This window comes from Hemicordylus capensis, chromosome 1, assembly GCF_027244095.1.
Source record: "Hemicordylus capensis ecotype Gifberg chromosome 1, rHemCap1.1.pri, whole genome shotgun sequence".
In the NCBI taxonomy this organism is placed as follows: Eukaryota; Metazoa; Chordata; class Lepidosauria; order Squamata; family Cordylidae; genus Hemicordylus; species Hemicordylus capensis.
Genome location: NC_069657.1, coordinates 186,687,287 through 186,702,523, shown reverse-complemented (window position 1 = coordinate 186,702,523; position 15,237 = coordinate 186,687,287). Strand labels below are relative to the sequence as shown.

General features: G+C 43.3%; 1 protein-coding gene across 12 annotated transcripts in view; it reads right to left on the bottom strand.

The window, feature by feature from the left end:
- The window catches only part of PKP4 (plakophilin 4), a 195,082-nt gene that overhangs the window by 117,449 nt on the left and 62,396 nt on the right, over positions 1–15,237 (bottom strand). The gene's annotated exons all lie outside the window — the stretch shown is intronic.

The window sequence follows — 15,237 nt, the reverse complement described above, 5'->3', positions numbered from 1 at the left end:
AGCCCCGCCTCGAGGGTCGGGGAGGAGGCATTGTGGTCATCTTTCAAGAGACCCTCCCCGTTTCCAGGTGCCCGATCAGGCAATCTCAGAATTTCGAGTGTTTGTCCTTGAGGGTGGGCCTCCGAGATAGGCTGGGGATTCTGTTGGTGTACCGACCACCCCGCTGCACTTCAGTCTCCCTACCTGAGCTGGCGGGGGTGGTCTCGGAGGTGGCCTTGGGTTCCCCCAGGCTTATTGTTTTGTGGGATTTCAATGTCCACGCTGAGGCCCCCCTAGTGGGTGCGGCTCAGGATTTCATGGCCTCCATGGCAACCATGGGCCTGTCTCAATTGGTATCGGGCCCTACCCACGTGGCGGGACACACTCTGGATCTGGTTTTTGCAGACTGGGAAATAAATGATCTGGAGATGAGGGAATTTGAGACCACTCCCTTGTCATGGACAGATCATCACCTGGTGGGGTTTAGTTTGACTGCTCCATCTGCCCTCTGCAGGGGTGGTGGGCCGATTAAGATGGTCCGCCCCCGGAGGCTTATGGATCCGCTTGGATTTCAGACGGCCCTCGGGGAGTTTCCAGTGTCCAGAGGTGGTGACCCTGTCGAGGCCTTGGTTGATCTCTGGAATGAAGAGATGGCCCGGGCTGTTGACACGGTTGCCCCCAAGTGCCCTCTCCGGCTTGGTGGAGCCTGTTCTGCTCCTTGGTTTTCCTCGGAGCTTAGGGTGATGAAGCAACTCGGACGACGACTAGAACGACACTGGAGGAAGAGTCGTCACGAATCCAACCGAACACGGGTTAGAGCCCATTTTAGGGACTACTCCGTGGCGGTGAGGGCGGCGAAGAAATGCTTTTTCTCCGCCTCCATTGCGTCTGCTCAGTGCAGGCAAACAGAGCTGTTTCGTGTGGTGAAAACCTTGCTCCACACATCCCCCCAGACAATGGGGGAGGAGCCATCTACAGCTCTTTGTGATCGGATTGCCTGTCGCTTTGCAGATAAAGTCGCTTGCATCCGTGCTGACCTGGACTCCAGAGTTTTGGCAGTTCCGGCAGACGTGCCTTTGGTACCATCTGGTCCCGTTGTGTTGGATTCTTTTCGGTTGGTGCAGCCTGAGGATGTGGACAAGATCCTGGGCAGTGTGCGGGCGACTTCGTGCGCTCTTGACCCTTGCCCTTCATGGCTAATAAAAGCTGCCAGGGAGGGGACAGGTAGATGGTTGGAGGTGATCGTTAATGCTTCATTAAGGGAGGGCAGGATGCCATCGTGCCTTAAGGAGGCGGTGGTAAGACCTCTATTAAAAAAGCCCTCCCTTGATCCCTCCAACCTGGACAACTATAGACCTGTGTCTAACCTTCCCTTTTTGGGCAAGGTGATAGAGCGTGTGGTGGCGTCCCAGTTGCAGAGGGTCTTGGATGATACAGATTATCTGGACCCTTTTCAATCTGGCTTCCACCCCGGATATGGGACTGAGACTGCCTTGGTCGCTCTAGTGGATGACCTACGCCGGGAGCTAGACAGGGGGAGTGCGTCCCTGTTGGTTCTGCTGGACCTCTTGGCGGCCTTCGATACCATCGACCATGTTATCCTTCTGGGCCGCCTCTCGAGTATTGGAATTGGAGGCACTGCGTTGCAGTGGTTTCGGTCCTTTCTTGAGGGGAGGGTTCAGAAGGTGGTGCTGGGGGACTACTGCTCGGCCCCGTGGCCGTTGGCCTGTGGGGTCCCACAGGGATCGGTCTTATCCCCCATGCTGTTTAACATCTACATGAAGCCGCTGGGAGAGGTCATCCGGAGATTTGGACTGAGTTGTCAGCAATATGCTGATGACACTCAGCTCTATCTCTCCTTGTCATCTGATCCTAGGGAGGCGGTGGATGTCCTGAATCGGGGGCTGGAGGCCGTGATGGGGTGGATGTGGGCTAACAAACTGAAATTGAATCCAGATAAGACAGAGGTACTGTTGGTCAGTAGGAGAGCCAATCGGGATGAGGAGATTTTACCAGTTCTGGATGGGGTTGCACTCCCCTTGAAGGAGCAAGTACGCAGCTTGGGGGTACTACTGGACCCAGCTCTGCTTTTGGAAGCTCAGGTGGAGGCGGTGGCCAGGGGTGCCTTTGCACGGCTTCGGCTAGTGTGCCAGCTGCATCCCTTTCTCGAGAAGGCAGATCTGGCCACGGTTACCCACACCTTAGTCACGTCGCGGCTGGATTACTGTAACGCGCTCTACGTGGGGCTGCCCTTGAAGAATATCCAGAAACTGCAGCTAGTGCAAAACGCGGCAGCGAGGGTTTTATCCGGAGCTGCCCGTTGGGAACATATCACCCCCATTTTGAAAGAGCTGCACTGGCTGCTGGTTCGTTTCCGGGTCCAATTCAAGGTGCTGGTTTTGACCTTTAAAGCCCTAAACGGTTTGGGCCCGGGGTATTTGAGGGACCACCTGCTCCCAAGGGTTGCTGCCCGCTTGAAAAGGACATCTGAGGGGGCCCTGCTCCGGGTGCCGACAATGAGGGAGGCCCGGCTGTTGTGCACTCGAGACAGGGCCTTCTCTGTTGCTGCCTCCATACTCTGGAATGCTCTCCCAGTGGCCATTCGTTCCTCGGACTCCATCACGGCTTTTAGAAAGCTTTTAAAGACTTGGCTTTTTACCCAGGCTTTTACATGATTGTTTTCTACTGCGGCTTCTCTGTGTTTTTATTTGTTGTATTGTTTTTATGCCTGTTTTTATATGTTTTTATACTTTTAACATTCTGTTTTTATTGTCTTTTTATTGTATGTTTTTAACTTTTGTAAACCGCCTTGGGATTATCTTTTTAACGAAAGGCGGTATATAAATGCAAAAATAAATAAACAAACAAACAAACAAACAAACAAATTTATACACCACTAGCTGTGACACTGAAGTCCGCACAAGAAGTTTTCTTACACAGGGGTTCATTACAGCATCAGCACAAGCGAGCCCCGAGTCTGCATTCCCCCCACCAAGGTTACTGGCAAATCGGCTTTTGGAGAAAGTCTGTTGGTCAGTGAGGAGAAGTAGGTGCCAGTAAGAGACCTGTGTGGTAGTGCCTCTCTTCCTGGGAAACAGAAGCATCCCCAGAGGTTCTATGATGGTGCAGGGGTCTTTGGTGGCTGTTTCCATTTGAATATGGGGGTTCTGGGCAAAGCAGCAGTAATTCTCTCAGCTAACTTGTGCCACCAGTACCAGGGATTCAGGAATCTGCCCAACCAGGTGGGCCCTTTGATGAGACCAGATCACCAACCAGCTCCCAATTTAGCTGACCACTGGTTCTCTGCACATACATATACCATTTGTATCCATTTGCCCACGAAAGTTTGATGCTGTGACCACTAGAACCCTCTCTCCTCAATGGATTAATGTAATATTTCCAGCACAACTATCACCAATAACTAAGTAGTCCAATGGGCATACTGAATCCCATACACCAAGGGATAGCTGTACTTTGTGCCATGCGGCATTCAGCTAGCATGCACCATGGCTGTTTTCTTGCTAGAACTGTGCCATTAGGCTTCTACTCCTCCGTTCGGTTTTTAATGCTACAACAAATACATACCCATACAAGTAGAGGCATTCACTTATAGGAACTTTTCAATTTATTGAGTGTAACACTTCATTGAACTAATGCAGAAGTTCTGTACATCACTAAAGGAACATTATTTTGATTTATATCATAGAACAAGAAATGATCCGTTACAAAGCAAATAAACCAACCTAGTAGTTTTGAAAGCTATTGAAAGTCTTCATACGGCCACAGTATTTGGTTGTTGCAGCCAGCTTGAATGGTTCCATTTAATAGGAAAACTGGATGAATTACCTAAAGCATAAATGCTCTACAGGAGATTTAGATATACATTTTTAATTCCAGCTGGTGGGGACCATTACAATTTGGATTTCTACATCCCAGAGGAAATTGGCTTGTGGCTTAAAATGTTTGTGAACAGAATGGCAATGAGTAGAAGTAATTAAAAATGGCTGCTTCAAGAGCTCTGCTTCAGTGAGCTGCTCCAAATAAACTGCATTTCTGGAGATGTACTTCTCCAGGTTTACTGACTTGAACTGGTTCACTATTTACTGTACTCTTCTCTACTTGCTGTTTTAAAGCAAACCTAATAATAAATATAATAAAATCATCATCATCCTAAAAGTTTTTTACAAGACATTGTATTTCCTCCCGATTTGTAACCAGCATCTTTCAGAATAAAGGCAAAGGTTCCCGACCGATGTTGGGAAAGGGTTATTATGCCAGACCTCAACAAATTCTCTTTGGATCTAGGAGCCAACTAAAACATTTAGGAGTCAGACTCATTTTTCAGCCTCTCACTTCCCCCCTAGTTGTGTGTCCTTTAGTTCATAGTTTTGTGAGTCTATCCCCATTATAAACTTTTGCTACAAGCACCAAATAAAAATAAATATGAAGCAATTAGCTTCATAATTAGCTCTAGCTTTCTTGAAAGCAATTCTGTTGTTTATTTTCCATAGTGCTCCAACTACTCCTTACTGAGCTGCCCTTTCTATTAGGGGTGTGCATGGACCATTTTTCGCATTCAGTTCAAATCCGGAGCAAACCACGGGTCTGCGAATGGGTTTGGTCAAACAGAATGTCTGGGCCAGTCTGTTCGACTGAACCAGCTTGAACTGGTTCAGCGGTTCAAGGGGCTATTTAATGGGGAATCTGGTGGGGATTCCCTTTTACAAGCAAAGGGGAATCCTTCATAAAAGGCTTCTAAAGGAGGGCAGTGAGAGTTGAGGCACCTTGAAAAGTTAAGTGACAAGGTGCTTACCTCTGGTGGGCGCAGTACCACTCCTAGAAGCTGCCTGGGCCCAATGTGGAGCAGTGGCACTCCCCCTAGCAGCCTGCATGTGGCAGCACAGATCCAGCACAGACTTGGCCTCTGCAGACTTCTAAAAATTGGTTTCAAAGTGTTGGCCCTATTTTTCCACCACAGATAAAGTACATTAATAATCCCTCCTCTCCTACTTCATAGAGAATACAGCAAGAAAGAGACAGTGACTGACATAATGAGGAATGTTACTAAAAGTTATCCCCCTGAAATTAAAAGAACGTGTTTAGGAATGTCAAATATCCTTTTAATTTCAATGAGATTACTTTGAATAACCCACTATCCTATCAGCCATTAACCATTCAGTGGAGGCTCAAGGCTTAAAAGGGAAGTAGCCTACTCTGTCTATGCTCAGAGGCCATGTCACTTGTGTACAACTTGTAAAATACACCACTTTCTAGACAGAAGGAAAAGAGACAGACACTAATAAGGATCATTAAGACATGCCAAACTTTATTAAAAGAGGAAGAAGAGCCAAGGCCAGAAGAGCTGGTATCAACTCCTCAGGGCTCTACTGTAGTCAGAGAACAGGCCCTGGAAAGGTGGCGGGAGGGCTGCTGCTCAAGGCCTGTATGTGTCCTGAGTGAAGCAAGGAGAAAAAGAAGATGTAGGGGCTCATATAGGTTTTCATCCCATGAAAGAGTTGAGGTTTCAACAATGGGGGTAGGGGCTTTTGTTTTGTAGGGAGGTATTAAAAACAGAGTATGAGTCACTATATATAGTTTTAAAGAGACAATTCATAGGGTTAAGGTCTACTAATTTCAGTCAGATTGGCTTAAGGCCCACTACTATTTTGCTGATAACACCATCTTAAAGAAAATTAATCAAGCAGAGAACTGTGAGGTTTATGGGACATTTCTGAGAAACTTTTAATGAGAGTGTGTATGTGTGTGTTTAAAGAAAAAAATTAACACAAATTAACTGCTTATTCACTGCTGAATAATCATGAGATGGGATCACACTGTCCCTGAATCCACTAATTTCATTTAATTGTGTTTTTTCAGGAGTGGGAGCGTGACTTTATCTTAGTTCAAGGTTTTACAAAGTTTTTGGTGTTCAAGATCAGGAGGGTCTACCTTGTGGTTTGGTTAAGCTTTTACCCATAATATCTGATCAGATTTCCCTTTTTTAAATGCCTGGAAATTCAGTAATCCAAAAACATTTGGTTTAAGAAGAGTGTTAAGATGCTTTACATTTTCACTCGTGCTCCAAAAAGAATGGAAATTGCAAGTTAAGGTGCTCATCTTAACTTCTGTATCATATAAGATGTAAGAACATTGTATAGTCTGGCATATAATGATGGCTGTAGAAATGAAGCTCCATGCATCCACACATTGCCTTAGTCTTTCAGCTGGATATTGGGCTGGGGAGGGATGCATTCAGGCAGACATTTAACTGGTGCAGTTTCCCTAATCTTTTCCTAGAGATGTCAGTGATGAATTTCTGCTTGATGCATTACGGCAAAGTATGGGTGCATGGAGCCTCATTTCTAAAGCCATCATCATATACCAGACTGTACAAAGTCTTTACTGTTTATATGGTGCACAAGTTAAGATGGGCACCTTAACTTATTTATTTACATTTATATCCCGCTCTTCCTCCAAGGAGCCCAGAGCGGTGTACTACATACTTAAGTTTCTCCTCAGAACAACCCTGTGAAGTAGGTTAGGCTGAGAGAGAAGTGACTGGCCCAGAGTCACCCAGCTAGTTTCATGGCTGAATGGGGATTTGAACTTGGGTCTTCCTGGTCCTAGTCCAGCACTCTAACCACTACACCACGCTGGCTTGAAATTTCCATTTTCAAATGGAATGCATTTTCAAAAATTCCTAAAAGAAAAAAAGAGAACGAAATATCCCACTGCCTTGAGTGTGTGTGTGTGTGGGGGGGGGTTGGGGGGGGGGAATTAGTGGCACCCCATGTGCCAACTCCTCCCCGACCTGCAAGGCAGTAGGGTACTCAGTTTATATTTTAGGAATTTTTGAATTGTTTAGACTCTTTGGTGTGTAATGAATCCTCATAGTGACCACACATTTTGTTCCATAACTCCACTTCCACAAGGGCTAGAACTTAGCTTACAAAAAAATAATAATAAAAGCTGGGGATCTGGGTTAGGGTTGCTTTGAATCCCCACTATTGCCTATGGCGAAAATATTCAAAATCACCAAAAACAAAAAAATTAATTTAAAAAATCAACCAAGTGCCCCACCACTTTGAAGTTTGGGTGGTAGGTGGCACCCATGGGACCCTAACTACTACCCCACCTTTTAAAAGTGGGTTGAATCAATTCAAATCCAAATTGAATCTAATCCACCTTGAATCTAATCTGACCAGTTTCAAGTTTGAATCGAATCTGGCTGATTCAATTTGTGCACATCCCTAAATAGTTGTACTTTTGGACTGAAGAAGCCATGACGACTGCATAGAACAGTGGCTGAGGAGAACTTTGCAGTGTGTGCATGAGGGAAGTGGTAATGGTGGAAGCAACAGCAGCACCAACAATTAGCACTTCCATCACTGCCAGCATTAAGCAACACACGAGCACTAATTAGAGCACAAGTGAAAATGTAAAGGATCTTAACTCTCATCTTAAACCCAAGTTTGTGGATTACCGAATTTACCCTGGCCCAAGCAACTTCAGGATAATAGGCTGGTTCACACTATAATCAAGATCAGAATAGGGAGGAAGGCTACCTGGTTTGCAGGATCATGTGAACTCACAAAAACCCCTCCAGCCCAGGTTGCTCAGAGCAGGATATCCCCGCTTTCCTACCCTTCTTTTACCAAGGTAGGAGGAGGGGAAAGATATCCTACCTTGATTCTCTGGTCATGTGAATCCATTTGCCTTTCCTGCCCAGCTACTGGGATCCATCAGACTCTCCCTCACATGGAAACAATAGAGAACTGTGATTACAGGAGCTCATCCATGGACATGCCACTCTGCAAAGCACAATCTTTTATCCTGAAGCTGGTGCACCTTCAGCAGGGCTGGGTCTACCTCCTGCTCCCAGGAGTGCACCTAGGTAACTGGGGAGATGAAGCTTGCTTAGCCCAGCTGCACACATGGCGACTTGAATTATGAAGTGGGCGGGGACCAGAGGTACGGCGTGGTGGCTGGCTGCAGGAGCCCTGCCCCCGGCTATTTGAATGCCATGGACCGGGGCCCCAAGGTCTGGGGGTAAGAGTGCCTCTGCCTGCTCCTTAGGGGCCAGAGGTCAGCTGCTGATTTCATGAGGCTTTCCAGTTTGCTGGCAGCGCAAAGTATGATGGGAAGGCATGCGAGGCCTTGGAGGACTTTCCATGCTTCCAGCTCCCAATTTCAACAATGAGCACTGCACCTGGCTTAGTTGTGTTTTTCCTGGGTTTGCTGACTCAAAGAGAAGTTCTGGTCATGTGCTGCTAATAGGGTAGGAGCTCTCCAACACTCCAAGTCACCCTCAAATGTGTAGCAATTGTAAACACTGAATGCTGACACTGAATCAATATTCAGAAAGTAAAAAAGTATAAAGCTCTTGGTTCAAAGAAAAATGCACAAGATACCACACATATGGCTTTACACGAGCTGTATTTTTTTCCAAACTGAACAGCAAAATTAAATAGTTATGTTTCTTTAAAAAGGAGTGAAAAGACTAGGCATCAAAATCTATCTTAAATTCACACTCTTCTAATCTTGCTGGCCATGGGGCTATTGAAGAAACAGCAAGGAACCTCTGCCTCCACCCACAACAATGCTGAGTCGGCTGCAGAGCCTGATGAACACCTGCCTGCAGAGAGAGGCAAGATGTTTTTGCTTAATGCTGGCAGCGATGGAAGTGCTAGTTGTTGGTGCTGCTGTTGCTTCCGCCATCACCACTTCCCCCGTAGACACACTGCTCTCCTCTGAAGTCCTCCTCAGCCACAGTTCTATGTAGTCATCATAGCTTCTGCAGTCCAAAATAACTACCACCAAGCAGCCAGGGGAGCCATGATGATGAGGTTGCTGCAGAGGAAGCTGAAGGAGGTCAGAGCATCCATGCCTAACAGCTTCAGGTTCATCACCTTCTGGTTACATATGGAGCAGAATAGCTTGAGAGAACCCCCCTCGCCCCGCCCCCCCATGGTTGAGTTGTGGTGTGCCTCCAGGCAGTGGCAGCAGCAGGTATGCAAACAGGGGAGGATGTGCAAGTGATGAGACATAAGAGGAAGATGACAAAAATACCCTGCCACCCTCCTCCTTCAGATGAGCTAGATGTTTCTGGAGGATAATGAGGTAGACAAGTTTGCTCAACCAGGTGACAGACAGATGCAATGATGAAGAGGGAATAACAAGGTTGGGATGGGATGTTCTCTCCTCTTCCTGATCATATCCATTCATCCCCTGGTTCAAATGCCACACTTAAACTTCTAGGTGAGCCATCAGTAACGTCTGGGGAAATTTCAGGTTTCAAATCTGGGTCCACGAGTTATCTAGCTAACTGCTCCTTCAAACCCTGGGATAAAGTTGAATACAGAGAGAAACAGTGTCTATTTGCAGTTCAGAGGATGGAATTACTCACAATATATCAAAAAGGGAATGTGAATCTCCTCAGCATGATAACTGTTACTCTGCTAAGACCTGTCCCACCTAAGGTTCTGCCAGACCTCACAATTTATGGATGACCAGCTCTCTGCTGATGTGGTATGGGCCACCAGCTTAGTTGGCTTTAAAAGAGGAGACAAATTCATGGGGGATTTAAGCAGAAGTTAAGCAGTTTGCAAGGAAGTTGTAACACAATGAGCGGCATTAAAGACTACCAATTCTATGTAACATATTATGAGAAATCTAGGTTTGACCGTACTGTGAAGTTGCATTTAGCTTCAAATTGTGACCAGTTTTCAGCATATGCTATTGCTTCCTGATCTGCCCCTGTTAGCCTTACATGCCTATTTTTGTTAGGTTTTTAAAAAGAAAAGTGTGCGCGCTTGTTTTTCTATACAATGGGAGTACATATTTAAGACTGATTGCACAGGGAGAAGAAGAGGAGAACCATTAGGAAATTTGTCCAGTCCAAACCAAATTTTGGTGTGTTCTTGGAAAGCAAGAACACAGTAGTTACAAGAAGCACTATTGTTACTTTTGGTCACTTACAAAGTATATCATCTCAGAACTAGGGGGCAAATGAACTAATGCAACCCAGCAAGTACAGAGTCTAGAAAAGAACACTGACCAATTTAGGGACAAAATGCTGCATACCAATTTTACAAGGCTACAACACCTGGGGCTTTTTAATTTTGAAAAAAATATATGACTGCAGGGAGATATGGAGGTCTATAAAATCATGCATGGTATGGAGAAAGTGGACAGAGAGAAAATTTTCTCCCTCTCACGTAACACTAGAACCAGGGGGTCATCCCATGAAACTGATTGCCAAGAAAGTTAGGACCAACAAAAGGAAGTAGGGACATAGGAAACTGCCATATACTGAGTCAGACCATTGGTCCATCTAGCTCAGTATTGTCTAGACAGACTGGCAGCAGCTTCTCCAAGGTTGCAGGCAGGAATCTCTCTCAGCCCTATCTTGGAAATGCCAGGGAGGGAACTTGAAACCTTCTGCTCTTCCCAGAGTGGCTCTATCCCCTAAGGGGAATATCTTACAGTGCTCACACATCAAATCTCCCATTCATATGCAACCAAGGGAGGCCCTGCTTAGCAAAGGGGACAAGTCATGCTTGCTACCACAAGACCAGCTCTCCATCCTGGTGAAACAGTATGTTGGGCTAGATGGGCCTTGCTCCTGATTCAGTAGGGCTGCTCTTATGTTCGAGCTATATCTCAATTATTCTCTGAAATAAGTGAGTTGAAAGTGGAGAAGAAAGTTAAATATCTGGGGGTCTGGTTATCAAATAACAACTCCTTGTTGTTCATAAACAACTATGTTAAAATATGGAATTCAGTGAAAATTGATCTACAAAGATGGTCTAAAATGAATTTGTCTTTAATGGCAAGAATTTCAGTGGTGAAAATGAATGTCTTGCCTAAAATGTTGTTTCTCTTTCAGACTATTCTCATAATTAACACTTTAACTTGTTTTAAGCAATGGCAGAAGGACATAACTAAGTTTGTTTGGCAGGGGAAAAGACCAAGAATTAATTTTAAGAATTTAACGGATGCAAAGGAAAGAGGTGGTCCTACCTTGCCAGACCTAAGGTTATATTTTGATGCTGTTTATTTGACATGGTTAAAAGAATGGATAACATTAAGGAACCCTAGAATTCTTGATTTGGAAGGATTTGACAGAAGGTTTGGATGGCATGCGTATCTGTGGTATGAAAAAAGTAAAATACATAAAGACTTTTTGAACCACTATGTGAGAAGGAGTTTAATGAGGGTGTGGTTAAAATACAAAAATTGGTTTGAACCTAAAACTCCGTTATGGATATCTCCGATTGAGGCCTTATCACATAAAGAAGTAAATATGCAAATGTGTTGGGGTACCTATAGGGATTTGTTACATTTTCAGGAAAAGGATTGTAAGTTAAAAAGTTTAACTGAAATACAAGATTTGGTTAGAGATTGGTTTCAGTATCATCAGTTAAATGAGATATATAAGAAAGACTTTAAAGTTGGATTTGAGGATCAGACTTCAAATTTTGAGAAGGAATTATGTCAAAATGATGAAAAATTAGTCTTTAAAATGTATAAACTGTTGCTTCTGGAGGAGACAAGAGAGGAAGTGGTTAAAACGACTATGATAAAGTGGGCTCAAGATGTGGGGTGTAATATAGAAATGGCAGCCTGGGAAAAGTTATGGAAAAATGATTTAAAATTCACTGCATGTTATGCTATAAAAGAAAACTATTATAAAATGATATATAGATGGTATCTGACACCAAAAAAATTGGCATTAATGTATAAAAATGTTTCAAATGAATGTTGGAAGTGTGGACATTCTGAAGGCACCTTTTTTTCATGTGGTGGACCTGTGGGAAGGCTAAAGCCTATTGGGATATGATATATAATGAATTAAAGAAAATATTTAAAATGACATTTCTTAAGAAGCCAGAATCCTTCCTGCTGGGAATAACACAAGGTGTAATCTCTATAACTAATTTAACATTTTTTATGTATGCTTCTACGGCGGCCAGAATTATATATGCACAGAAATGGAAGAGTAATGAACTGCCTTCAAAAGAAGACTGGCTGATAAAAATTTTGGAATATGCGGAGATGGCAAAACTTACAGCACTAATAAGAGACCAAAACTTGGAATGTTTTAAAGAAGATTGGAAACCATTCTTGTTGTATCTAAAGAATTACTTTCCTACTATGGACTTTACAGCAGGGTTTGAAATTTAGTAAAAAACTGCAGGTTGGGTAGATTAGCTATGTTTGTAAGGGTTTGAATTTATGTTTTGAATTATTATTATAGCAAGGGTAAATTTTATAGTTGATGATTCACGAAGAGATGTGTGCGGGAAGTCCAACTTTTTGTGTGTATTTGCAATGAATGATAATATTACTACTGTTAAAATTAATAAAAATTGAATTTGGGGAAAAAAATATCTCAATTATCTCTGCTCACCCCTTTCATTGGCAGGTCATACCATGCCCTGAGAAAACATTCATGCATTGATCAAGTTTTTAAAAAACCCACAATTCTTACAGATTTTTAAGTTCATGAAATAGTTCAGAGGAAACAAAGATATTAACACAAATCTATAGGTTCTCCAACTTAGGAAAGAGGGATTGGCAAAAGTTCCCCCTCCCCTGCTTGTGTAAGCTGAAATGTTCTGGTAGCACAGGTACTAATTTGGATACTACCACAATGTGTCTTCATTGGGTGGGGACCATTTCAAGATGTTCTCCAAACTTAAGACACCTTTAGTTCCTCTGTTTGAAAACTCAAAAGATTGCAGACATGACAAAAAGATGTCTGGGGGTGGGAGTGGTGACAGGGAAGAGACATGACAGCTAGAGGGGAAAGAGTTGGTTTGGGCCTTTTCAAAACTCTAGTCCCAGTCCCTAAACTGCAGATTCCAAGTCTACCTTTCCTCTCTTTGCTGCCAAAGACCTTTGTACCCCTTTTACAATCATTAAAAAATCTTGCTACTTGTGATAGTAAAATTCGTTGCTAGAAAAATAGTTGTTTCCAGATATTTGACAGGTTACATTAAAAACTGGCTTAATTTGCTGTTAATGCTCCCCCACCCTCCAACAAGCCCCCATAACCTTTAATAGGTAGCTCGTGGCATAATTAAGAATAATCACATTTGTTTGTGGCAGAAGTGGATATGTATTTTTAATTTTACTACTATGGGACTGCATTGGTGCTAAAGGACCAGCTGAGCAAGACAATCCTAGATAGTACACAGAGAGAAAAAGATGTGAAAGGCTCTGAGAAAAGAAAAGTGTTACTTTAAGCAAATTTCTTATGTTAAGACCAATTCAATGTTGAGTTTAGCAATTATGAGCTCCTCCTTTGCTGTGCTGTTTCCTGTCGACTCCAGTTTGTATAAGACAACTTCTACTACAATCTCCCAAGAGTGTCTGTCTCTTGGGCACGGTGAAGCATTAACCTGTTGGAAATGTGAAACTAATATGAATTAGTGAATTCTCTCACTAATTTTCCAGTGATGTATAGCAGAGTTCTTTGTGTGCTTCGGATGCTTTCAAATCTTATGAATCGAAAACCTGTAATTTAAACATTTATTTCTATACTCTCTTTCTACACAAGTACTCAAAGTAGTTTACGTAAAGTTAATACAAACAAAGAATTAAATACACCAACACCACACAATCAGAGCAGCATAAAACCAGCAGCAATTGGAAAATGGTTTCTACTTGGTAACTTAACAGCAGCAGTTGTAATTAGAGAATCAAATACTGTGTTTCCAACAATGGCCCTGTTCACATAGACGACATGTTCAAAATGTGCAAAATACTAGTATTTGAATATGTGAGTTGTTACTATTCAGTGCTGTTAGTCATGTATGTTGCCTAATACCTGTATCCTAAGCACGTTTGATATCAATATTTGTCTAAGAAATAAGATACATCTACCAAAGAGTTGAGTTACTACAAATGAAATGAAAGGGGGGCGGGGGTGGTGGGGGGAGTACTCAAGTAGTAAATGCACTAATACCACATTGGATTCCATCACTTCTCTCCTTTTAGGCAACAACACCCTATGGGTTGTGGGAACACAGACTGTGGTTCTAGCACAGGAGAACAGTAGGAGTTAAAGGACAGTTCAGAACCAGCTCTTTTCATCTTATGCAAATGACCAATTAGAATCACAAAATTTTAGAGTCAGAAAGGGCATTGGGAGGTCTCCTTCTCCAATCCCTTGCTCAGTGCAGGAAACTGCTATGGCATCCATGACTTAAATGGCCATCAAGCCTCTGTTTAAAAACCTGTAGTGAAGGAGAGCCCACCACCATATAAGACAGTGTACAGTGACTATGCCACCATCAAATAACTCTTACAGTTAAGAAATCCTTCCTAATGTCTAACTCAGGGATTCTCAACGTTGGGTCCCCAGATGTTATTGGACTTCAACTCCCATAATTCCAAACCAAAGGCCACTGGGGCTGGGGATTATGGGAGTTGAAGTCCAATAACATCTGGGGACCCAACATTGAGAATCACTGGTCTAACTGAATCTGCTTCCTTGTAATTTCAACCGTAGTTCTATTACCAGGAAGAACAGAAAACAAGCCTGTTTCTTTTTCTATGTGATAGCCCTTCAGATATTTGAGACAGCTATTCATCTTCTCTTCTGCAAGCAAAACATACCAAGCTCCTTCAATCGTTCCTCACAGGACTTGGTGTCCAGACATTTTACCATCTTTGGTGCCTTCCTCTGGCACCATTCCAGTTTATCTTTTCCTTAAAATACAGTGTGCAGAACTGGACACAGTATTCCAAGTGAGGCCTGATCAGTGCAGAATACAGTGGAACTATAACCTCTTCTAATGATCTGGACACTATATCTCTGTTAATTCAGTCCAAGATTGCAGCTGCTAAAAAAGCTATGCATCACACTTCTGGCTCATGTTCAACTTGTGGTCTACTAGGACACATAAGTAATCTGATTAATATTTGTTACCTTTCTATAGACCAAGTATTATGCAATACAGTATTTGGATGTGAAACTCTAATATTGTAATACTAACACAGCCGTCTCTCAATGCATCAAAAAGAATTTCACCAATACACCTGCTCTGGGGAAGCAAGGTAGCAAAAATTTTCTTGCCACTTGGCATGACTGATGATCAGCTTACCATGCTGTTATATGCATATCATGCTAAATGAAGACTTCATAAGTGTTCATTTGCAATCACCCACTGAAACATGCATTTGGGCTCGTGTGTGCGTACACAGCAGTCAAGCAATCACAAGTTCTACAGAGCCAAATCCATGAATATG